At 41.6% G+C, this 25,294-nt stretch overlaps 1 protein-coding gene and 1 long non-coding RNA gene across 6 annotated transcripts in view; both read left to right on the top strand.

Moving 5' to 3' along the window:
- Nucleotides 1–752: 752 nt before the first annotated feature.
- LOC148223599 (uncharacterized) lies at nucleotides 753–4,175 on the top strand. Its single transcript, XR_015804173.1, has 6 exons — nucleotides 753–1,046; nucleotides 1,299–2,375; nucleotides 2,454–2,495; nucleotides 2,583–2,715; nucleotides 2,826–2,909; nucleotides 2,988–4,175. It is a non-coding gene; the product is annotated as an uncharacterized LOC148223599 (long non-coding RNA).
- A 153-nt stretch (nucleotides 4,176–4,328) lies between these two features.
- CNOT4 (CCR4-NOT transcription complex subunit 4) overlaps nucleotides 4,329–25,294 on the top strand; it is a 77,025-nt gene continuing 56,059 nt past the window's right edge. For 3 of the 5 annotated variants that reach the window (XM_088165133.1, XM_014889828.2, XM_014889829.2), the window contains exon 1: nucleotides 4,331–4,716. The gene's annotated coding sequence lies outside the window, so the exon portion shown is untranslated. Of the gene's footprint in view, nucleotides 4,717–7,266; nucleotides 7,289–25,294 lie in introns of those variants that run through there. The other 2 variants (XM_014889831.2, XM_088165132.1) reach the window with 2 other exon arrangements.

Genomic DNA, 25,294 nt, shown 5'->3' on the forward strand with positions numbered 1-25,294 from the left:
TCAGTTTGTATTGGAGTTTTAATAGATTTGGTACAGTAATGTTTAATGGTGGAGTTATCAAAGGTACGGTAGTTGATAGTAGTTTTTTATTTTTTATACGTTTGTGTACAGGTTAAATGGGGTTGTTGAAAGTTGAAGGGGTTTTGCTGCTTAGTTTTGGTGTTTTAGTTTATGGAGTATTTTGTGGATAGGAAATCAAGTGTTATGAATTTGGTGTTGGTGGTGGTGTATTGCTGAGGTGATAATTGAGATTTGTGGGGGTTTCTTGAAGGAAGTTTTTTTCTAGGTTTTTTTTGATAGCTTAGGAAAGGTGTTTAGTTGGTTTTTTTTTGTTTGATAGTAGATATGTTAAATGTTTGAGTTGTGGGGGTTTTTGAAATACTTGTTTGGAAGACGTTTGTGTTTAGAACATATCAGTTCTTGGGTTAGTTATAATGGGATTTAAAACTGTTTTTTCTAGCTAGATTTTTTTAGCTTTTATTACAGCTAAATATTGTGCTTTTTTAAGTTAGTAACAGAAACAGGTTTTGTTTTTATATGTTGTGATGGGCTTAGTGTATACTGCATACTAGTGCTAACTGCAGTTTTATATTTTAGTGGATTTGGTGTGTTAGGTCAATGAATTTTTGCAGGTGAAAACACATTTTTTTGGTTTTTATTTGGTTAGATGTAGGGCTTTTTTATTTTTGGGTTCTTTTTTTTGGTCCACATATATATTGGCAGTTTTTTTAAGGGGATTTGACATGGTTTTTTAAAAAATATTGGAGAGTTTGGTTATGGGTAATTGGAGTGGGCTTATTTTGGTGGAATTGTTTTGACAGTTTTTAATCTATGTATTTGTATGGTTAAGGCAGTGGTGTTTTTGGTGCAAATCTAAGCATCCATTTCTGTTGGTGTATTTTAGGAAGTGCACTTAGCATTAAGCTGAGATCTCCCTTCACCAAGCGACCAACAGAGACCGTTTGCCGCTGTCCTGAGAACTCTGGAAGTGTTACAGGAGTCTGTGATGAAGACTTGACATTTTCCTGTTTGGAGATGCCATCCAGGTAACCTTCAGGCAGAGGTGAGGAGCTGTGGTGAGCTGGGGAGGTAGGGAGGAGGAGCGAGGGTCCACTCAAGTGTGAGCAGTGCCACATCACCTTGTCTCCTCTTCAGCCGTGCCTACCCTGAGATGACGGCGTCAGGCTCTGAGCGCGGCTGAAGCGGGCGGGCATTGTCAGGAGAGCAGCAGAATTGTCAGGTTTTGGCTGATGGTGCTGCTGAGATCACGCATTGATGTTTGGTTTTCTTTATTGTAGCTGACTTAAGAGACAGCAGGCTGGTGAGGGCAGGAAATTGCCAGAGGACGAGGCAGCCTCCCTTTGCACCCATTGTGGGTTCACATCCCCGGACGTCCAAGAGATAAGTGAAGGGCTTCAACCCCCAGGGAGGATGAAAGTGGGATTTGGGGTTGGGAGTCTGTGGGAGGGGTTTTTGAGTCAGCTTTGGAGATGGGGGTGTCGAAGATGTGTCCTCTTTGGCCATTGAAAGGGTAAGTCCTACAATGCTGAGGTGCACAGGGCAGAGAGGCCCTGGTGTCTGTCGTATCATTTGTCTATCGTGCAGTGTGTGTCTTGTGTGGCATGTCTTTTGCCTTTGCCCTTCGAGGGGCTTATTGGGACCTCTAGCATCATTCTTAGCATTTCTATTCCCACCCTTCCTGGCCCAGCGCCAGTGCCATCAAACCTTTGAGTTGGGAGCTTGGACAGGCATCGGAATCTCATCTCTCTTTAGAAGCATCCAATCAGATGTCTTTGAAGGTCTTATTCTGAGCTATTATGGTCAGCTGTGCACCACTGAGATCCAATTTTAGTGGAGTAGGACTTGTAGGAGCGTGGAGATAGGTAGAGGATTCTGAGTGTAGGGTTCTCGGGCACCCATCTTTGCAGTTCTTGGAATAAGTCGTTCTGTTAGCATCTTCTTCCTCCCGGCTTCTCTGAGCCTCATCAGCTCAGCGTTGGTCTCATCTCGACCATGTCCTTCCTCATTCTCTCGGTGCTTGCAGTCATTCTTCTTCCCGAGGGTTTTCTTTCCTTGTTGTGTCCCCTTGTTTGTCATCCCCTGTGTCAGAGGCGTCTGTGTATTTGGCCTGGAGCTGCTCTGCTCTGCTACATAGTGTGGGTGTGGGTGTAAAAGCATAAGTCCTGGGGACTTGAAATTTGCAATGGAGAGTATATTTGGATTCTGGATGGTTTTCCTAGGTAGACACAAGGTTCTGTGGAGCTGTTAAGGTATCCTGCAGGTTTTTAACCTTTGTCCTAACTTCCTTTCAGATGCAGATGGTTTAAATCTGGAGGAAAGCACCCCATTATGGGTGAGGGGCTTCCACCGAGCAGGTCTGTCACTGTTTATCCTCGCAAGGGAAGCATAAATGGTGACTGTGTTACAGCACTGTTCTTTCTCTTAATTTTTAGGAAGTCATGGTGGATATCATCTGTCAAGTGGAGGTGGGCACAGTGAGTAGTGACAGATGCAGTTACTTGTGGTTAAGGTCTCAAATTCTGGTGCAAGTCTAAGCATCCATTACTTTTGGTGTGTTTTAGGCATTGCACTGGTATTAAGCTGAGATCCCTCCTCACTAACAAAGACGGTTTGCCACTGTCCTGAGAACTCTGGAAGTATTACAAGAGTCTGTGATGAAGACTTGACATTTTCCTGTTTGGAGATGCCATCCAGGTAACCTTGAGGAAAAGGTGAGGAGCTGTGGTGAGTTGGGGAGGTAGGGAGGAGGAGCGAGGGTCCACTCAAGTTTGAGCAATTGCCACATCACCTTGTCTCCTCTTCAGCCATGCCTACCCTGAGATGACGGCGTCAGGCTCTGCGTGTGGCCGAAGCATGTGGCCCGAGGGTGCGGGCATTGTCAGGAGATGGTGAGCAGCAAAATTGCCAGGTTTTGGCTGATGGTGCTGCTCAGATCATGCATTGATGTTTGTTTTCATTTATTGCAGCTGACATCAGTGACAGCAGCCCAGTGAGAGCACGAAATTGCCACAGGATGAGGCAGCCTTCCCTCACACCCATTGTGGGTTCACATCCCTGGATGTCCGAGAGATAAGTCAAGGGCTTCAACCCCCAGGGAGGATGAAAGCGGGATGTGGGGTCAGGACTCTGTGGGAGAGGTTTTTGAGTCAGGTTTGGAGACGGGGATGTCCAAGCTGTGTCCCCATTGGCCATATGAAGTGTAGGTATGAAGATGCTGAAATTTGCAGGGCAGAGCGGCCCTGGTGTTTGTTGTTTCACTTGTCTATCGTGCAATGTGTGTCTTTAGTGTGTCTCGTGTGGCATGTCTTTTCCCTTTGCCCTTCAAGGTTCCTTTTGGAAACTCTGGCATCATTCTTAGCATCTCTGATTGCTGCCTTCCTCGGCCTGGCACCGGTACCATCAAACCTTTGACTCAGGAGCTTAGACAGGCATCGGAATCTGATTGGATGCTTTTCAAGAGAGATGAGATGGTTTTTTCAAGGTCGTGTTCTCTGCACTGCAGAGATGCATTTTAGTGGATTAGGACTTGTAGGAGTGTGAAGAGAGGTAGAGGATTCTGAGTGTAGGATTCTTGGGCATCTATCTTTGCAGTTCTTGGAATAAGTCGTTCTGTTGGCATCTTCTTCCTTCTGAGCCTCATCAGCTCAGCGTCGGTCTCATCTCGGCCATGCCCCTCCTCATTCTCTCGGTGCTTGCGGTCGCTCTTCTGACCGAGAGTTTTCTCTTGCTGTTGTGTCCCCTTGTTTGTCATCCCCTGTGTCAGAGGCTGTCTGTGTGTTTGGCCCCGAGCTGCTCTGCCCTGCTGCGTAGTCTGGGTGTGGGTGTAAAAGGGTAAGTCCCGGTGATTTACGCTTTATATCGCCTAAGATATAAACCGCCAACTTTGCCGGTTGTTGGCAAAGTCTGACGGGGAGGTACGCAGAATCGCTTCGACCCGGCAGGGGAAAAAAAACTCCAAAGCAACACCAATGACAGGGAAAAATATTTTTTTAAAGAAACCAACCCAGTGCTTGAAAAACGCGCGGTTTAATGTCCAGCAACACAGCAACAGGTGGCTGAAGTTGCAGGGAGTGTACGGACGCGGACTCCCCGGAGCACGGCGGCGGGATGGCTCTGCCCGACGGAGAACATCAGATCCCCGGCCTGGCGGAAGAAGACCGAGCTCCGGCAGGGCCGGCGCGGCCACCGCCTCCGCCTCCTCCCGCGCTGTCCGGGCCACCGCCGCCGCCTACAAGTCCCGTCATGCCCCGCGCCGTCGCGGCCGCTGCCGTCGCGCCCCGTCCCCCCTCCCGCGCCACTCCCCGCCCACTGTCGGCAGCGCACGCGCAGCGGGGGCGGCGTCCGGAGCAAGTCTCCCCAATGTAAGATGGTGGCCGGGCTGGCAGCAGAGCGCCCCGAGCTCGGAGATTGCCCGTTCCTCGCGTAAAGGTCGTCGGAGCAGCCGCCCGAGCGCCCGACCGGCCGCCGCCGCACGTCCCGCCCCAGGAGCGCCGCTGAGGGTTTCTCCCCTCCGCTTCTTTCCTTCCTCACCGCCTCTCTCCTTCCCTCCCCACCCTTCTCCTCCTTTTCCCCTCGCCTCCTTTCCCGCACGCTCACTCACTCACCCACCCGCCCGGCCGCCCCCGCCGCGCCGGGCAGCCTGAGAGGGAGAGCCTCGCACACGCACCACGGGCTGGGCAGGCAGGAGGAAGGCGGGTGAGTGCGAGCTGAAGGCCGGGCCGTGGAGGGAAGGAGAGACGAGGAGGAGGCGGGGGGGAGCCGGGCCGCTCTGACTACGAGAGCGCCGAGGCTTCGCCGGGACGGCGCAGGCCGCAGCCCACCCGCCGGTGCAGCCCCGGCGACGGGAGGACGCTCCGGGCCGCTGTCGGGCGCCGAGGGCAGCGGGCCGTGAGGGGAGGGCGCGGGGGCGAGCGGGCGGCTCCTCTTTCCCGGGGGCGCCGGGGAAGGGGCTCCCTCCGTGTCGCTGCCCGGAGGAGGCTGTATTTATTTCCTCCTCGCCGCACCCCCCTCCTCTGGCTCGGGGAAGCCCTTGGGCCGGGCCGGGCCACCGGCCGGGGTGGTGGAGGGACGGTGGCCCCGGAACCGCTTATGTTTGCCGGGGCAGGCCGGCGCGGCCAGGCGCAGGCATCGCGGCGTGATTCACTTAGAATTTGCGTGGAAATTTCCTCTCTCCCCTTCTTCCTCTTCCCTGGAGCCAGGCTCCATTTCTTCTTGTGATAAGCACTTTTTTTCCTGAGGGAGAGGCAAACAGATGGTGAATGGCAGCCTCTTATTTTTGGTGTTATTTTGGACAGTCCGTGCAACCTCCTAAGATTTGTCTGTCAGTAAAACAACCGGTATGTAACTTTCTGTCTCCTGCTTGCAAAATCCTGGAAGCTCTTTATATTTTATGCATTAGCAGAAGCAAATGATAAGGCTGTGTATGGGTGCTCATCCTGCGTCTAGTGACGGTCCTACAGTTCTGCCTGCCAGTTTAAAAGTGAGCAGCCGGTGCCTTTGTATCTACAGTAAAGGGGAGGGAAAATACACTAGATAATTATCTTAAAATGCTTTGTTACCATACCAGAAAGGCTTTAATTGTTCATGACTTGTATGCTTCTGTCAGTGTGGTAATACCAAGTACGCTGTTCATAGGAGATGCAATTCTCTCCAAAGCGTGTGTTAATGTAAGCAAAACCTATTAGCTGGTTAAAGCTGTGGAAATTCTAGACCTGCAGATGTTGGCTTACTCCTGTCCAAAAGTTTTAGAAGTTAATGTTGGCCAGTCACGTGTTTACTGAGCCTGTACAGGTTTCTAACTCACTGTTTTAACTGTCTGTATTTTGTTTTAGTTTTGAAGTGTCTTGACTTGAACATCCCTGTACTTTGACTTCATATTCATGTAAACATGGTGTCTGGCACTAGCAGAGGAGCACACATACTGGAAGATGAATATGTAGAAGAATGAAATTTTTTCTAGCCCCTTTCACTGCTTAAAAAGGAAAGAGAAAAAGTAAAACACAGGCTTATGAAGAGCAGAGAATAAAACAGCTGTTTGACTCAAGGGGGTGAATTAGTTTCAGATGGCCTACAGATAGTCAAATATACTGCTAGTTTCTTAGCACCTCTGTAATAATGTAGTCATCTAACTCGTGGTCTAGGATTCAGCTGTGCTGCACCTTGGGCTTTTGAAATTTTGTGATATAGTTTCCATCTCATAAACAAGATGAACACATGCAAGTGTTTAGAAATGCTTGGCAGTTGAACTCGGCTGAATTGCAAACTAAGTTCATTTTAAGAGAAAAGATTGTTTTGGAAAGGGGGAATACAGTGATAAAATTATGTCTTCTTTTGACTTGCATGTTTCTTCAGGTGCCTCTTGGTTAGCTTTTAAAATTAGGTGTGTTGGAAGATCCTAACCGTTTTTCTCTTTACAGAGAAAAGGTGGTATCTGTCAGGAATAGTGCTCTACTAGCTTTTTGGTACCTCAGAAGGTTTAAGAACATCCTTAGACTGCACACTAAATAAAAAACTTGGGTTAAAAAGGCTGGTGAGAGAGTATACACAAGTAAGTGGCTCTTTTTGTTTAATTAAAAATAATCTTTATGTAGAAATACATGTTTTCCTTCATGGCTGTTGTTCATAGACGTTAGGGTATTCTTTGTGAGTTAAATGTTTTTGAAATAGCTCTGAGATCCTAAGCATGGGCCCTGAAGGTTTAACTCCAGCAACTATTTCTCAAAATCTCACCTGCCTCTTTGAAACAAATGAGATTATTTCAAATAGACTGCGCTGTAAGCACAGGTATAACTGTTAAGTGGCTGATCACAGATTGCATCTTGGGCCTTGGTTGCTCTGGTAAGATGAGGCTGATCTATAGGCCTTAACACATGCTGAAAGGAAATTACTTGCTCAGCAAGACTGCTAGGGTCAAGGGTTCCTAAACTTTCACACGGTGAATAGTGCCTTAGGTTGTACAAACCACCTCTTGTCCCACTTGCAGTTACGCTGTATTGCTGAGACAACTTGAGTAAGTGCATATGTGAAAGACTGCATAATTTGCCTTGCTTCAATGTCCTGAATACTTTTTCTCTTCCAAGATGTTCATGCTTGCTTTTTTTTTTTTTTTTTTTTTTTTAGTGTGTATCTTTCTACCTGCTTAGTCCCCTTTTTATTGGATGGTAACACCGTGAAGAGCTAGAGCTTTATGAATAAATAGTCCCCATCCCTCTGGGCTGCCCTCTTCTGTTTCTTGGCGAATAGTCTATGAATTTATTCCTTTCAGAAGGTTGGTTAACATTTGTTAACGTTTTAACAACTGTAAACACTTTCCAGACTTGGAAAATTAAGCATAGCAGCAAATGGTTTGACATGGCTTGCACTGCTGCTCAGACCTTCTGGATCTTCCTGTAAGTAAATTGGGAGGGCAGTGCAAGTGTCTAGCAGGAAATATGAATATAACATTTCTAAGTAAAAGCATATATCCATTTTTGCGTTAGACTGTTTGGATCAGTTAGGTGCATGTTTTTACCAAACTGGGGTTTTTTTTTTCTGTCACACCAGAAACTTTGATGTGCTTGGTTTTGTCAGATGGCATTTTTCTTATATGAGAATCTTCATAGTTTCCTTATTTCAAAATTGTATTCAAGATTATATAGATATAGCGAGTATTCAGAATACATGGTTTTGGCTTCTGGCTAGCTGTTACTAGACTGACTGCATCAACTGAAGGGGGAGAACTAGTGTTTAAATTAGTGATTTACACATAGTACCAAGATCAAGTAAGTTTTGTGGTGATGTTTTATTTTCTTTCCTTCCACTTGGCTATTCTGGGAACTTGACAACTCCAAAGTATTTCTAGTAGGAGTTATCATCATTTAAAATGGAGCTTGCAATGGTTTTCTGAACACGTATGTACAAAATAAGATGTTTATAAATCTCATACATGTGCTTTAACAGCTTGAGGAAGCCTGCATCCAAAGCTATCAAGACAAATACAGGCCAAGGGAATTATATTTCTCATCCTTTTCTGTGTATCTTGAAAGCTATGTACTGTTTTTATTCTGGAGCAGAATATGTTAGTGTTGGATTTCGTAATGGTTAATCAGTTGTTAGTGTATTTTTTTTGTATTTATTTGTTAAGGTATTTCATCTGTTGCTGGTTTTCAAATTGGGGAAAAACAGGTTGGGATCAGCATAAGGGTTTTTTCTTAATCCTTTATTCACTGAGTTAAAAATAAAGGTGAATGTAGACATAAAGCAAACAGGCTAGTGAACTTGGAAAAACTTTTCCCTTGGTGGAAAGGGAGCTTGGATCTTTGCTAAGGCTTGTTTTCTGATCAGTGCTGTCTGATTTTGATCTGGTTCTGTTCTGTTGCAAGGGAAGAGTGGAAGACTTCATCTGTCTGTGAGTAGCTTTCTAACATACTGTGATCCCAGCATCTGTTTCTTCTATCTCGCTGTTGTCTTGAGAGCAATAGATGCCTAATATAAAGTGGATTGAACTGACTACAAAATCTGACGTGAAGTAATTGTACTTCTGCATATCTTGATTGTGACATGTAGGGTCTCTTGTTGTAGTGCAGGTTCTTTTCCTGTCCCTCTCTGGGCTTTGAGTATTTTACTGTTCTCAGTTTAGCAGTCTTTCATTGCTGGAACGCGATACTGCAATATTTTGTATTTGATTGCAAGTATCAATTACTAGCACTAGAAATTTGGGGTGGTGTTTTTGTGTTGTTAGGGTTTGTTTTTTTTGTTTCCTGTTTTCAAAAATTAAGTGAAAGAAACTGCAAAAATGTCAGCACACTTCTATCTTCACTTCTAATGGTTCTTCAAATTCAGAACAGAATCACATGAGCTTTGCAGGGATGGCCAAAAATGTGATAGGCGTGTGTACTGTGATTTTTAAGTAGCGCTTCATCCCGGGTTTTACTTTTGCCCGTTTTTAGGCCTTTTTTGTAGTTGAGTGCTTATGTTTTCAGACGGCTGAGGCCTAATCTTTTCCTTGCTTAACAGAAGGCGCATTTATTTTTTCCCAGCGTGGATGTTCTTAAACATTTTCTTCCATGTAAGATCTGATACGCAAAAGTAGTAACTAAAAGGGTAGCAATCTTACCCCTTGTAGGATAAAATACGTTGCATAGGAAGACTTGCTAACAATTTTTCAGGTTAATTTGTTTCAGGAGCACTGTAGTCAACAGATGACGTTTACTTGAAAGCAGACTTCATGTTATATTTTGGTTTAGAGTTTCTTTCACCTGTATGGATTTAATGTGGATCCTGCTTGAACAGTGTATATTAATTTTAAATTGCAAGATGCATGAGCTAAGACACCTTGAGTGTAAAATATTGTACTTGGAGGTAGAGTAGTTTTGTTATTTCTAAACCTGTCTCTTATTACGTGTTACAGTAACTTGCCATCTTAAAAAAACCACAAAACAACAGAATTTGAGTGCAGGACTGGGAGGAAGTAATTATATTTGTATGTGCTTTGGAAGTGCCTACCTGAGGGAGTTTGTGATAGAAGTTTTAATGAAGGTTAATGTCCCAGATAGGTAAGCATGTGGTGGCTGTTGTTCAGAGGTTTTCTGCTACAGCCTAGAATTATAGAAAAGCAAAATAAGGAAGAAGTATGTAGCAATAATCACTAGATGTGGGGAGAAAGTATTCAGCTACTTTTTTATCTTTCTCTGTCTTCTCTCCAGATATAATGAATGAAGATAGGTATGTGTAGCTGTAGTTGTGCCTGTCAGTTAAAGACCTAAAGCTTCTTTGTGATCTGTAGATATTACCTTGGGCTGTTGGACATTGCAAAAATAGAAACTATTCCTTGTCTTTGAATAGCTTCTGCTTCATTTTTTTTATTGAATGAAATCTAGAATTAGTCTTCAGTATCTCATTCATAAAAGGTCCCCTGGGAGTTTTTCAACTAGCATAAAATAAAAGGCCAAAACTTGCTAGGTCAAAATTAGTATTTATAGGTCAGCATGCCCAATAGTCAATTTGAATGAATTTCCTTCAATCAGTGTAAACTGTAGGGGCTCCTAAACTCCTGAAATTCTGTTAAACACATTGGTCTGAGTGAGAGAGGCCCAGTAGCATTAATCCAATTTGTCTAGTGACTTAATCTTACGACCATTTATCATGTAACTGCTGCTCCTCTGAACGAGCCCTCTTGCATGTGTTTCTGTTGATCATTTAGCATGTTGAATCCCTTTTCCTAAGAAGGTAATCTTCCCTTTTATGAAACTTCATCCTAGGTTAAGGGTCAAGTAATTTATAACTGACGAACCATGTCAGAAGTTAGAGCTTCCTCCCATCTTTGAAAGCTCCTTTGCTAATCCTTTCATTTAGTAAAGCATATATTTAACATATTAATGTGGTTTTACAGTTAGTGGCAAACTGGTTCTAGAACATAGGTAGTAAGTCTGAAACCAGAAGATGATTGCTGGTTTTCCTTTACATAACTGTTAGTGTACATTGAAAATATGGAAGAACAGCTGGGAAGTTTAAGGAAATAGCAGCTCTTATATCCAGCTGTCTTCTGCACATAGGTAGTATTATCATCTGACTGGATTACAGTTTCATTTGAGTCTTGAATAGTAGTTACAGTTTTAAGCATGCTTCGAGGTATGTCCATTGTCATGTTTTCACCAGTGTAATGGTTTTGCCCTCTCATTGAGCCCTTATAGAGACATTAATTTCTTAAATTTTTTGCTCATGGTCTTACTGTGATTTAATTTGAGGCATGTGATTCTCTGGGGGTGGGACAGAGGCATAACTTGTATGGAACTATTCCTCTGGTTACTACGGTATAAATACATAGCACAGTGAAGCTTGGTGAGAGCCAGCTGTGTTGTGTGACCATGTGACTCTGACAGTCTGAAGAAAACACCATACCTTGGGCAGAAACTGCTTAGAATTGGTTCCGTAGTATCTTTTTGTAGGAAATCAGCTATTTGCTTTTGATTTCAGTGTCCAAAAAAAGAGCACTATACAGCTGTATTTATAGGGAAGCCTGCAGTGGCACATGGCTTTTATTCCTTGAGCATAGTTGTATAGAGTGTAAGTAAAGTGAAGAGTTAGAAAACAGGCCGTTTTGGAGTAAAGTGATTATTCTGTCTCCACTCATAATTAATAGCAGTTACCATGAGGTTTTTTTTTATTTTTATTCTTTGCACATATGTATTAATTATTGACCAGAGGTGAAGCAAAATTTGTTTCCAAACATATGTAATTTGGTGTAATGAGGTGAGAGGGAGGGTCAGGTTCCTTTTAGCATTTGCAATGCTGTAGTCATGGCTCTTAACAAATGAGCCACTTATTACCAGCTGCTGTTTCTACTGTATTCAGTGTGTGCCACCTCTGAAAGCATGGTGAAGGTAACTTCTACAGAGGTGCAGTGCAGCATCTTTTGATTGTACAGTTTTTTCCTGGGACTTGTGATGGACTTAGAAAATACTATAGTATATGAAAATATAGGGAAGGAAATGGACTCAGTGTCACTCTGTGTTTTATTTGGGTTTTCGGGGTTTTTTTTGTTTGCTAAATACCAAGTCAGATATAGAAGAGCATCTTCTCAAAGCTGACATCAGCATAAATGTTTCTGAGGCATCCTTAGTGTCTTCATTTTGTATTTTGTTTCTTCTGGTTTTAATGGAGCTTAAATCTATCACCCAGCTCTTTGTTTTCTTAAGGTGGCTGTTTGATTTTCTTATGGGATTTGCTTAGTTTGCGTCTCATAGGGGCTTAGGCTTCTCCAAAGGAGCTGCACTCAGCTGCTCTTGGTTGGTAAAACCTCAGACCTGTCTCTTAGTATTAAAAAATCACAGCATTTAAAGGATATGTTGGGCAAGTGTATTTGCAGTCAACTTGAACTTCTGTGCTTTTTATAACATATATTTGTCACAGGCTGACAAATTGTTTGGGATTTCATTCAGCACTTCATATGTACTAAATGACTCCTTAACTTCAGTTGCCTGAGTTAATGCAGCTCCAGGTAGTGGAGGTAGCAGTAGAAGGAGTGAATAAATCAGATTCTACGCATCCTGCTTAGATTTCCAGAAGCTGATGCTGTTACTTCTCTTTGTTCTCCCTTTTTTCTTCTAAGAAATTGCTTTATATGTGTCTGTCTCTAAAATTTGTTTACTACAGCATATAGTTTATTTTTCAAGCAGTTATCTATGTTCTGTTCCTCACTGGCAGAAAGGTGCTTCCCTTAATGCAGGTCTTGATCTTTCTCAACTTTATTTTTTAGTAACAAATACGTATTTCTCTGGAAAGAATTGTTGCTTGTGTACCTGATATGTGGGAATGGGTATTTATGATGTGGGTGAATATTGTACAAAGCAACTGCCTTTCTGGATTTCTAGCAGGTATGTGGAGTATCAGTGATAAAAGAAGGTTCTTTGACCCTCTGAAGCTTTTCTGTGCTTCTCATTAAATGACTTGTTTGCTTTTTGAAGTAAATCTCATTTTTTAAGTTACAGAATGGAAAGTAAAATTCTAAGTATTCTCTGTAGAAGCCAAACCAGCTCCAAGCTGGGATTGAGTGTGACTGTGACATGGCAGATGTTTTTACCATTTTCTGTTGACTCGGATGTCAGTATGTGTTATTGAAAGAGCATCCTGCTCTTGTCTGAAGCAAATTATGTCTTAAGCGTAGCATTCTTATTTTCCATACTGAACTCCAGGTTGTTCTCTTTCTTCAGCTAGTAGCTTAACTGATAGCCCATTGGATTTATTTGCTCCAGCATTTTAATTAGATGTACCTTTTATGTTATCCAACTGTTCTATAAATTAGTAAAAGAGATGATTCAAGGCAATAAAGTATGTGCTAAAGAATTTCAGATTTTAGAGAAGCTTCACCCTTTGTCATTTTCAGCATGAAACAAGAAATAAGCCACAGGCCTCGTTTCTACCTACTTTCAGATAGTGCCACAAATTTGAGCATAGGATATGTGCTGTGTTTGGAATTGACTTTACCTCCCAGATGCACATCAAGAAAGAGATGAAATGGTTCATTCATTTATTTTTTCCATTGGGCTTTGCAGTTACTAGCTACAGGGCTAATGCTTTACTCCTTTCACTCTTGAAAAATTCCAAGTGTAGGTACCTTGGTGTAACTAGCCTAAAATGGAAGTGAGTTTCTATGTATTCAACTTCTGTTGTATTTTTACAGTTCCACTGTGCCTTGTGTATTTACATATTAAGACTATTATATTGTGTAACAGCAGTGCTCATGGTAGGAAAGTGTTATAACAAAACTTATATTTCTGAAGCTAATATTGCAAATGTAGGCAACGTTTCTCTGTTTCAAACGTGTTCTCTAACTTCATTATCATCAGTAGATCTATTCCATTGGGTAAAGTTTACTACTTAAATATTTGTAGGATCACAACCTTAATTTGTAATATTTTGGTTTTCTGCCTTGAGCACCACCTAGATGCAATTAAGTTCTAATGCATTTCTGTGTTGATTTAGGTTTAAAGTGGGAAGTATAGACAAGTTGATAGAATCACAGAATAGTTTGGTTTGGAAAGGACCTTAAAGATCATCTCACTCCAACACCCCTGCTATGGGCATGGACACCTTGCACTTGCCTAGGCTGCTCACACCCTATCCGGCCTGGTCTTGAGCACTTCCAGGAATGGTATGTCAACAGCATCTCTAGACAGCCTGTTCCAGTGCCTCACCACCCTTGTAGGAAAGAATTTCTTGCTAACATCTAATTTAACTTTACTCTCTTTCAGTTTAAAATTTTCACCCCTTGTCTTGTCACTTCACTTCCTGATAGAGTCCCTCCCCATACTTCTTGTAGGCTCCCTGTTAGATACTGGAAGGCTGCTGTCCAGATCTCCCTGGAGCCTTCTCTTGTGCAGGCTGACCAGCCTCAACCTCATAGGAAAGATACTACAGCCCTCTGCTCACCTGGGGTCCTCTCTGCACCTGCTGAAACTGTTTCCTCTCTTTATTATGCTGGGCACTCCAGTTAGTTATTCAACTAATAATGTTCTGTCTCCCAGTTGTCCAGTGTTCATTCACCTGTGGCTTAAAATGACTTACCTGTCCCGACTCTGTAGTGGGGGGCAAACATTGTCGCATTCTGCAAAAGCCAAGTTGGCTTTTATCCACTTGTGACTAAAGATACGGAGTGTGAATGGCTGAGAGTGAATCTGGGGGCGGTGGCTGCTGTCTCACAAGTTTTAGGATGATATTAAGAGGCTGACCGAATCCTCCTTGTTCCCTGTATTTCTTGGTAGTTTCTCAAGGATTCTGAAGAATGATTTTAAGCCTGTGCAAGGGTTTATTTTATTTGCATGGATATTGTTTAATAGGCTGGATGAGGAGTACAGGCCTTTTTCTGACATATTTGCTCCCCTTCAGCTGTAAATGAAATACAGAATGTGGATTTTCAAGAGCACTATGGAGATCTGTGGAGAAGATTCCCTTTTTTCTGTTAAGAAAGCATCACTGCTTCTTCCAGTATCTGTAGCCCCTCCCACCCCACACCCCCCAAGCCTTTTTTTTTTTTTTTTTTTAAGAGGTGCTGGAACACCTCTCACTTACTGATAGGAGGTATGAATGAAAGTTTTGGATAAGTTTCTTCTTCACTCCTTCCCCTGTCCCTGGGATTTGTTGACTGACTAGTCATGACATGAATTTTCCAGTGGTTAATAATTCCTGATGTTATTTGCTTTGTCAAAGAGTGTGGGACTTTTTCTGAAGAGCTGTTACTGTCTTGAAATATCTTATTAGTCTGATAAGTAATTTTGGAGGATTGGGAAGACTGATACAGAAACTTCTGCATGTAATTGTTGGTAGGGTACTATACCTCATCAGGAATTCGTTCCAAATGCTGCGTACTTGTGGTGTCTTTGTTAATATTTTTACTTTTTTGTTGTTGTTGGTTTTTGTCTAAACCAGAGATGGTTTAGACAGCAGCCCTATTAATGTCCTCTTATTCTCCTCCCTGATATATTTCTGATCTTTGAGGCTTAGTTGTTGATTTGGTCCTTTCTTTCTCCTTCAGTTCAGGGCATCTTTTTCTCTTTGTATCTCTGTGTGTTTAAATATGAGCTTGTAAAACTACAACTCTTTATTCAACTGTATGGTGTTTTTTAGAAGTTAATCCATAACTTTTAATTCTAGTTCAGAAACAGAGCTGCAGGCTGAGCAGGACATGCTCTCTTTGGAGTTGATATACATTGTAGAGAAGGGTTATAGTGAACCCAGAAAGGCAGTGTATAACTCATTTTAGCTTGTGCTAGAGCAGATTTTAGTATGAGGTCTTAGTTCCTGTAGTTGTTTCTGGGGAAGTGCATGGATAAAGATAACAGCTGCTTTGAATCAAAGCTTTGTATTTGTTGGAAGACTTTAAATCTAGCAGATGTGTAGAAGAAGTAACAGTTCGCTAAAATTGTCTGCTGTTAGGGAAATGCATCTTCAGGCTGCAGAAAAGACTTCAGGAAGAAGGAACTAATGGTTGCAGTACCACTGAGTATGCTTTTGAGAATACTGAGCCAAGCTTGCTAGAGCAGTGTGTAGAAGCCAGGTAAGAGACAGCAGGCATGCATTAAAATAACTTCATTTAAGATGAGCATGTTTCTCTATGCAGTGGGACAATTATTGGGATGGGTGAAAGATTCTACAGTGTTCAGCTTGATAAAGCACAGTGTAATATAGAGTTATTTTTCTGATTTCAGTTTGAGAAGGAGGTTGAATAGAGAGCCCTAGAGATCCTTTCCAACCAGAATTATTCTGTGAATCTGTAGCAAAAAGTATATCAGTCCTGAGCTTCATGAGTATAAAATTGTCCGTGTTAGAGCTTGAAACTAAAAATCAGTGATGAGCCTAAACTCATATGAGGCTTAGCAAGACCAAGTACAAGGTGCAGCAGCTGGGTTGGGGCAAGCCCGGGTATCAACACAGGCTGGGGGATGCACAGATGGAGAGCAGCTCTGCTGAGGACTTGGGGATACTGGTGGATGAGGGGCTGGACAAAACCCAGCGGTGTGCACTCACAGCCCAGAAAGCCAACTGTATCCTGGGCTGTATCCAGAGCAGCGTGGGCAGCAGGGCCAGGGAGGGAATTCTGCAGCTCTGCTCTGGTGAGACCCCACCTGCAGTGCTGGATCCAGCTCTGGGGTCCCCAGCACAGGAAGGACATGGACCTGTAAGAGCATGTCCGCAGGAGGCCACCAAGAGGTTTAGAAGGATGAAGCACCTCTCTGAGTAAAGGCTGAAAGAACTGGAATTATTCAGCCCAGGAAAGAGAAGGCTTTGGCATGACCTAATTTCAACCTTACGGTACCTGAAGGGAGCCTAGAAAACAGATGGAGAAAAATGTTTTACGGCATCATGTAGTGTCAATCCAACTTAGAGTAGGTTTAGCTTAGATATTAGAAACAAATCTTTACTGTGAGATTGATGAGGCATTGGCACGGGTTGCTCAGGGAAGCTGTGGATGCCCCATCCCTAGAAGTATTCAAGGACAGGAGGGATAGAGCTCTGAGCAACCTGGTATGTTGTGAAAGGTGTTGCTGCTCATGGTAGGGGTATTGGAACTAGACAATCTTTAAGGTTCCTTCCAATCCAGGCCATTCTATGATTCCATGTTAATAGGCTTAAAGCAGATAGTAGGGCTTCAGTGGAAATGCAGGAAAGTTTATTTAAATTTAAAGGTACTCCTTGATGTAAATACTGAAGCTTATGGATGTAATGCAGACTCTCTCAATCTCTTGCACTGACACAGAATGTTTATCTTCCTAAAGATGCTTAAAAACTCAGTGATGAAATGCTCAAAGGGGAATGGCAAAATACTAGGCTTGCCAGTGATGAGCAATGGGATGGTGTGCCAAACTTGAGGAGAATGAGCACTTAAAGGGATCCCTCAATGTGCTTCAGAAGGTGTTTGGCTACAAAGTACCACACCTGAAATATTTCTACACCAATGCAGGCAGCATGAGGAACAGGCAAGATTAACTACAACCTTTGACCCAGTCCCAGAAATTTGATATTGGCATAAGTGAAACTTAGCGGGATGAGTCTTGTGATTGGAGTGCCCTGTTGGATGGTTGCAGGCTCTTTAGGAGGGATAGGCAGGGCAGAAGAGGTGTGGGAGGGATGTGGGGGTTGGGGGCATGAGGGTGCCATTTGTTTTAATGGAAGGGATAGAGTCTGTGGAGTGCACAGTTGTCAGTGGCACATTCAAGAAGCATTTGGACAATGTTCTCAGGCACATGGTGTGACTCTTGAGGTGTCCTGTGCTGAGCCAGGAGTGGGACTCAATGATCCTGATGGGTCTTTCCAACTCAGCTTATTCTAGATTCTGTCAACTTTTCTGTACACTGTCCATGGTACTGCAGTTGCAGACATTTCCCTTCCACAGCTGTTGTCAGGCTGAGAGTGTGTTGGAATAAAAGTGATTTAGTATTGAAGTTGTGCTGGATTGTATTTGTGTGGGGTAGTTGTGGGTGGTTTTATTCCAGTCTCCCTTGGAAGCTTTTTCTTGTTTGTCCTTCAGGTTAGGTACTTCTGTCCAAAGCCCCAGCAATAGCAACCATGCTGTCTTTGGTTAAATGTTTGTTTCTGTAGTTGTATCTATGTACAAAGCAGGAGAAATATACTTTATTTCTTTTGGCTGAAAAGCACAATTTTGATAATCCAGAGTAATTTCTCAAATTTGTAACTGCAAATACACTATGATTTATCTTATGGCAGAATTTAGTCTAAGACCTTTAGGTGGCTTCTGTGTCATGGTCAGGACTATGAATAGAGCCCCTAATGAAAGATAAAATTAGGTGTTAAACATGGTAATAGTGTTTCATATCTTCTGCAGAGTCTCTTGGGAGAATGAAGGAAAATCTGGTCCTAGCAATTATCTTTATCTTTGCATTGTACCAATAGATAATGTCCTTTATACAGTCTATATTCTACTACATGTCTAGTTATTCTAGATTTTTCAGGTATTCTTTCTCAGGCTTGGGAATTTTGTTCGAGTAATTAGAAAAGTGTTTTTAAACTAACCCATTGTTATGTTAGTATTGCTCTGAGATGAAATGTAATTTTTCAGCACATTAGGACTTGTATTTCCTTTAAAGTCAAAGCACTGGACAGTAATTACTGTTCTTTTGACTTTTAAGACTTGTAGGGGTTTAATGGCACTTGCAAAGTAGAACTAATTAGGGATTGATAAACGTATACATGTGTTTGTAAACCTTTATAGAATGCTGTAAAGGAAGTGTCAGAGCAAGCTTTTTGTGTGTCTAGTACTACTAGGGTTGTCAGAGTTTAGCAGACATAATGCAAATAATCATACGCTAATTTTAGCCTGGAGGAATGCAAAGGTACTTCATTCTTTATGATGACCTGTTCTTGGTTTCTCTCCATGGGTGGTAACTTAGTTGATTAAGGATGAACTGTGGGTGGGTCCTGGATACCTGGGCTGAGGTATAGTGAGTAGTTTACATGTGTCATGCTGTAGAAATGGTATTTTTCAACTCGGTGTTCTACTGAAATACTACAAACCACATGCAGCTTCTCACTCCCCCCCTCCCCCTGCAGAAGGCTGGGGAGGAGAATTGGAGGCACAGAAGGTAGACCATGTGTTGGGATAAGAATTTACTGGAAACAGCAAAGAGCTAAGGCATCGAACAGTAAGAGCAGCAATACAAATGACACAGGGTTCAAGAAAGGATGATTCGCAAGTGATGGCTCATCCCGGGAAACCCCTGACAATACTTGACTTCCCTCTACCATACTGTGTGACCCTAAAGGGATGGACTCTCCCATCCCTGGAAAATGGTCTAGAATAGTCTGTGTCATAGCAATGCCCTCTTCCTGACTACTGTGAAAAATAACCCTGTCCTGCCTGAGACCAACTTTGAGCTGGATCTAGGTGCCAGCTGGAAGGTCGGAATTCTAAAACATTCAGTGGTTACTGGAGAAGTAGTGCTCTGCAAACAAAATTTTGGCATTGTATTCTAAGAGCAGGGGTGATGAAGGACAAGCTCTTCATCTGAGTATGTGATTTTTTTTTTTTTCTTTTTAATCCCCTTTTTTTTCTTGAAACTGTTGAACATAAAAAGGTGTTTTCTGTTGTGGGTTGTTTGGTTCCCTCCTATATAATTTATCAGTGAATTATATCTGTGTTTTAACTGCTGCTAGATATATTGAAAATAAAATTTAAATAATGTCTTTGTATAAAAATTCAAGTGTAAAATTTGTAACAAGTGTAAACTTTTTTGAAAAGTGGAGGAAAGGCTGCTTATATATGTTCAATTCTACATTGTAGTTCTTCTATAGATAATTAATATAAGAAAACGATTCTGAAAGACAAAATGGCTTTAAAGGTTGATGAAAGTTGAGAAGCAGATCCTATGTTTCGTGGAGAGCAGTAAAGTAAACTTTTCAGTTTAAGCTGTTCTAAGTTAATTTTTTTTCTGTGCATAGTGGTAAGGAATTCTACCAGTACACTGCAGTTCTGCCTAAAATACTTGGCATTGTTTACATACCTGTGTGTAATGAATTTTGCCACCTATACCCCAAATTTGTGCTCATCTGTGAGAAAAGAGCAAATGCAGATTTGTAAACATGTTTAAATAGGAAACAGATGTAGTTGAGATGTTCAGCAGTGATAATGCTGCCTATTACAGACACTGTGTAATGACTGTATAATAGATAGTTTAGGGATTTTTTGATCCCGTTTAAACTGAAGCAAGATGCTTATTTTACTGCTCAGTTATTGTATGCTGAAGGCTTTTTTTTCCTTTTACCTGGTCTGAGAAGACTTTGCTGTAGTAGATAACTTACAATGTGTATGTTCCAAGTGTGTCCTGAAGATCTCTTTTAGCCCTCCCACCCGCAAAGTGTAGCTATTGGTTTTCTCTGCCATGATGTAGTTGATTTTAATCTATTTACTTTCCAAAAAACGTTTCTCCTTTTGCTGTTCACTGAGAATACCAAGGTAAATTACTATTCATTTTAATTCTTATGCACACTCTAAGATAAATTTATCTTCAATGATGGTAAAAATTTGGGACAGTAGCTTTGGATCAAGTGCTGAATGTAAGTTATAAATAGGACCTTTTAATATATCAGTCAGTAATTACTGAATTTTTCAAGTGTCAGACTTTGTCATCCTGTTCCCCTGCCCAAGATGAGGGCTGCAGAAGTAGCATCTTGTTGGATGCAGAGATAGTAGTGTTAGATCAATATACTAGTTCATTATATGTGTTGGTTGAATAAAAGATGCAATCATGACCTACAAACCCTGTGGCTTTTTTAGAATAGGATGAATATAGAAGTGTATGCAAGGCACAAGGATGTGGCTTCTTCATCTTTGGCAGTCTCAGGAATCTGCAGAGGTGTGCAGTGCTAGGAGGAGACAAGTTTCCTTTCCCTTCATGTTCACACTCATCTTCTCTTGTGGCTGTCCTTGATCCCTCTCCTGCTGAAGGAAAACTGCTGTGGGCACATGCTTTGTCTTTGGTACCTCTGTGTTCAGTAAACTTGTGTCTCCATGTCGAAAACCTTAATTCTGCATAGTGATGTGCTATTTTATATGCTGTGTGTGAATTTAATCTAGAGGGAATATTCTGTGTGCTCTAACATTCTTAGTCTTATGCATAGCCATGTTTTTCAAGGACTTAAAAATCTCTGTGGCTATTAATGTCCTTTTGAAAGCGTTCAGAACAATTTTTAGTCTTTTGTAGAAACTATTTTCATATGGAAGTTGAAAAACTAAACTCGAGTTTTCATTGCAAGGTGGTTACTGGTAACATAGTTCTTTACCTTGAGATTCCTTGTGGAGGAGAAATATTATAAATTGTATGTGTAGTTGATTTGGAGCTGTTGCCTTACAGAGAAAGCAGCTAACCTGGCAGCTGTTGTAATCTGTTACTCTAAGGAATGGGGCAGTGGGAAGCATGTCCTTGCCTCTGGCTGATGTCAGCATGCTTTCCTCTGCCTGAGAGAGGATGTTACTTTTCTATTACTCTAGAACTGGATTTCTTCTCTGCACTACCTACTCCACCCAACGAGCATTTCCTTCCACAAGGTCAGGGAATTGAGTTGCTGACGTTCCAGCAGTAGCAAGAATACTTCACCCCTTTCCAAAGGTTTGTGGTTTGTTTAAGAGGTGGGAATTTATCTGACTGACATTCTAGTATAAATTTGGGAACAGTGATGTAGTTGAAACCTGCATACGTAACGAGATATTAATAAACAGAACAGAAACAAAATGGCAGGAGAACACCACAAAGCCAGAGGTGCCTTTATTCACCCTAACTATTCATTGTTAACTATCTACAGCCATAGTAATGCTTTATAGGCAGTCTGAACTACCAGCATCTTTCCATGTGCATTGTGTTATCAAAGTAAACTCTTGATAGTATTTGATTTACCGATCTATATGCACAATACTGGTCATGAGCCTTTTCTATTACAGTAGGTAAGGATAAAACACTAACCTCTTCCAGAGACAAGTGTCCCATCCAAAAAAGCAGATAAAAATCTGTAATTTTATTAAGTCAGAGGAGCAAAGGATACTGTACGTGGTGTTATGATCTATACAGATTACTCTATCCTCTCTTCATTACTGTATAGATCTGGCCCTTATGCAGATGGGTATTAAAAGAATCTGCAATGTGTAAACTGTTCCTTGTCAGGAAGCAGATAACCTGGGTGCCATATCTCTGAATGGTATGATATTCCCCTGCTGTCTCTCCCAAATCCTCAGAAAAATGTTAAGAAATACCTTTGTATAACTCAGGGAGTAAATCTAATGCTTTCATTTTGAAAGTGGACATTGCTATTAGGGACAGCGGCAACCATTCCACTCTGATGTAGAAACAGTAATATGGGTTTTCAGGTTGCTCTTTAAAACTATTAATTGCTATTCAGCACCTTGCAAATGAAGACTAAACCACACTGTAAAGTTTCTATTATAGGTTTGGAATCACACACACTAGCCCACACAAACTAGCAGTGTAATGTGACCCATTGTTTCATTTTCATATTTCTGCACATACATTTCAGATGGAGCATGTGTCTTTAAGACTAATTTTGAAAGACTTTCTCTCATCAAATTAGGCTCTGTGCTTTACTGTGCTCCTGAAATATATTGCATGTCAGATACAGCCAGTGCTGTCTGTCCTGTAGTGAGTACCCATAGTAAGCATAAATGTAAAAAGCGCACATTTGTACTTCATTCTGGTTCATTATTACTTGGCCTCCTGATGCCAAGACTGTAGAAATTCTGAACAGTAAAACAGAATGAGTGGGTCATTTTTCTTGTAGAATGCAACTGCTGGGCTGATTTAGGTTTATTTGCATATTAATTTTTCAAATACCTTGATTAGTAGGGTTTATGGCTGTTTGTAACAGCCATGTAAGTTAGCCGTTTTCCCTTTTAAAATTAGATATGCAATTTCTTTTCCTCCAAACTCACAGTGTCAGTTGGTTTTTCAGAGAATTAGTTTTTAGGATGTGTGATATGCTGTAGTTATGTCCAAGACTCAAATATCGTAAAACTTAAGAAGTGTAATGTCTTAATAGAAAGAGAGTGACATTGTCAGAAGAGTAGTCAGAAATTGTTGAGCTCTGAAAACCAAAGCACAAGAGTCAATAACAGCACGTCTCAAACATCTGATCATAGCAAAGGAAAAGAATGTTGTTTTGCTGCTCACTGGATTCTGTTCGCAGGGGTCTTGTACACCAGCCTGGGCACACTGAACAAATCTGTCCTGAGTAGCTGTTGTACTTGGCCCAACTTGCTGCAAGAATGAGAAATAAAGATGCAGACACCTCTTGATTCTGATTCGCCTCAGTTTAGGAATTACTGATCCTAAATTGATGTGTGTGATTGATTATGTGGCTGCTTTTAGTGTTAGGCTTGTTTGGAATCTATTGCTCTTACAAATTGCTGTTTGGTACTAATGACTTTCTGAATAAAACACCAGTTACCTTTTGTTTTTAAAAGAAGTCCTTGCACCTTGTAGCTTCATTTCTTGGTGGCCTGCTTTGATACATTTTTGTATGGGTTCAACTTCTCTATAGAAAATGCTGGGAAAGCCTTCCTGAGCCTGTAGAGGCCTCTTTCGTGACCACTGACTTGAAAGAATTGTTCTGCTTAGACTTATGATGGATTGCAGCCACGAAACAAAGGTGTTCTTTCTGTATTTAATGTTCGAGACCTGCTACCTTGAGACTTGTCTAGGATCTCTGTTCATTACGTTCTATCTAGAGAGGACTGAGAAGCTTTTGGCACTGTTCAGCCTGAGAACTTTTGGTGATTATCAAGGTGCTGGCCATGCAAAGTCTGGCACTATAATAGACCACAATAAATAGAACTTTTAAGTTGTTCCCGAGAGTAATGTGTAGCCAATATAGGCACACAGTCTAAAAAACTCACTTCCTGATGCTCCCATTTCTGACCCCAAACAAAAAATGCTTGCACTGTTACTGATGCAAAACAACTTTCTAATTCTGTTTCTCCCCTTAGTGGGAAAAAGGGTAGTGATAATCAGGCCAAGGATTTTCAGAGAAAGCTACAGCTTTTTGAGAAGTCATCATGGCATGCTAAGGTTTTTTTTCCTCATGTACTTTGATGCTTCCATGATCTTTTAACCATACTAGGTTGGGTGGTATGAAGCCTTAGTGTGGTAAACTACCTTTCATAAAGTCAAGAATCTCAGCTGCTGGGGAAGGCTACAAAGCAAACTCATTCAGCTTGTTTTGTACAAAGGTAAGGAATATTTTTGAAGTGCTTTCAGATTTTACTGAGATCTAAACATTCGGCCTCCTAAGTCTATCTTCATTGGTCTCTAATACAATTAAGGAATGAGTAGTAGATTTTCCAGGAGTGGAGCATACTTGCCAATATATTCTGAAAGCTGATTCTGAATATATAAGGACACTTAACAGTGGTGTGAATTTTCTGTTGTCGTTTCAAACATTGATTGTTTCAATAGCAACCTAATCCATAGATACTATGTTCTTACAAGTTCTCTTTAGCTCTTAAAATCTTGTGTAGTCCTATTTTGGGGAAAATCCGGGTGTTTTCTTGTGAGATGGTGTTACTACAGTCATCTCAGCTTTGTTAGCACCAGCCCTCTGAATTCCTCTTCTGCAAGATAGGTTCTGTACACATAATCTATTATGTCTCCTTTATGTCTAGTGCAATGGTTGAGTATAATGGGCCTTATTTAGAAATGAGTGATTCTTCTGTAAAACAAACTATGCAAAGAAGCTTGAAGCTTGGGGTTATACACCAGACTTCCAAGGGCTAATGATGTTATTTCACAGTATAGGTGCCTTGTGTGGGGGGCAAGGAAAAGACCTCACCTTGATGCAAGATTCCAGTTATCTGGGGGGACTAATAGTAGCCTCTTAAGACAAAATTCTTGTCTATCTTGTATCTCCTTTGTTGTGATTCTTTGATACTTGTCAGCAGGATTATCTTGTAAATCAAAAGTTTTGGAACACATTAAATTAATTCTTAGAACTGTGGCTCTGGGCTGTGATTGGTTTGGAGTTTTTTCTTCCCCTGGAAGTGATTTAGGCTTTTCTCAAGTTCCTTTGATAGGGCCAGGTTTGTAAAGATGAATAAATGCTTGTGTGCTAGTTGTGTGAACGCCTGTCTAGGGACTTGTCTCTCATTCCTGTTTGTTGGTGTTTTAGGCTTGATCATCACCAGAAAAAGTGAAGAGCAGCTTCATTGTGGTACTGACTTCTCTGGGGTGCTTGCCCTTGCTGAGGAAACTCAGGCTTTCTCTGAACCTGCCCAGCTACATGTGATGATTTGTTTATATTCCCTGATGCTCTCTGTACTCCGTCCATCCTCCACATTGCAGAACTCTGGCTTTTTGGTCCATTGTGGAGTCTTCCCCATGCCTTGTATTCTAAATATTTAGATAGACTATTTTGATCCTTGACAGCTTGCTTCCTCTATTTTATACCTATGAAGACAGAATAAAATGAGAACAAGCTTACTTTGGCAGCTGACTGGAAGGAGCACTGAGATACAGGCTCATGTGTCTTGACTCTTATTTATCTTATCATAAATACAGCATTAATGTCAAGTTTAGCCCTAAATTATTGGCAGAAGTGGACTCAAATTCTTAATCTGAACAAATAAATTATTAACTAATTTTCTTCCCAAAGACTATTCAAGGCAGAGGAAAAATGCATGGATCCAAACTCTTGATTATATTGTCCAGCAAAGATTATTCAGGCAGAAAATGCTTGAAGATGATCTTTCTCTGCCTAGAGGGAATCTTGACATGATCAAGGT

The sequence above is a fragment of the Sturnus vulgaris genome, chromosome 5 (genome assembly GCF_052056855.1).
Source record: "Sturnus vulgaris isolate bStuVul1 chromosome 5, bStuVul1.hap1, whole genome shotgun sequence".
In the NCBI taxonomy this organism is placed as follows: Eukaryota; Metazoa; Chordata; class Aves; order Passeriformes; family Sturnidae; genus Sturnus; species Sturnus vulgaris.